Source organism: Tamandua tetradactyla, chromosome 12 (genome assembly GCF_023851605.1).
Source record: "Tamandua tetradactyla isolate mTamTet1 chromosome 12, mTamTet1.pri, whole genome shotgun sequence".
In the NCBI taxonomy this organism is placed as follows: domain Eukaryota; kingdom Metazoa; phylum Chordata; class Mammalia; order Pilosa; family Myrmecophagidae; genus Tamandua; species Tamandua tetradactyla.
Genome location: NC_135338.1, coordinates 65,396,908 through 65,397,545, shown reverse-complemented (window position 1 = coordinate 65,397,545; position 638 = coordinate 65,396,908).

The following is a 638-nucleotide window of genomic DNA, read 5'->3' as shown; positions in this document are numbered from 1 at the left end:
TAAGATGGCGGATGGAGCACTGCTGGAGCAGGAGGGGAAAGGGAAGGATAAGATGGCAGATGGAGCGCCGCCAGAGCAGAAGGGGAAAGAGAAGGGCAAGATGGTGGCAGGAGCGCCGCCGGTGGAGAAAGAGGGAGAGGAGAGGGAGAGGAGGGCTGGCTGGCTGGTGGCGGGAGCGCCACCGGTGGAGAAAGGGTAGTTATTTACCTTTTAATAAAACTGACCTCAAGGAAGGATACCCAATGTTCACCCTGGCAAAAAATAAAGAAGCCAATGGACATGATCATTACCTCAATATTTCAAACCACTTTGACATTTTCCTATTCTCATCTTTCTTAACTTCTCAGTATTTCAGATACTGACCACTCACTCCTTCTGGAAACACTCTTGACTGGCATGACACCACACTCTTCTCAATTTCCTTCTACCTCATGGGCTGCTCCTTCTCAATCTCATTTGTCTTAGCCCATGTGCCCTAGAAAACAGAACTTGAGACAAGGCTTAAGTGCCCATGTTTTACTTGGTGGTACAGTTCCAGGCAGCAAAAGTGAGGTGAAAAGAGAAGTGAGGCAGTGAAGGATAGACAGCACATACAAGATGAAACATTATAGAGCTAGTAAGGGCCTTGTGAAGAGAAC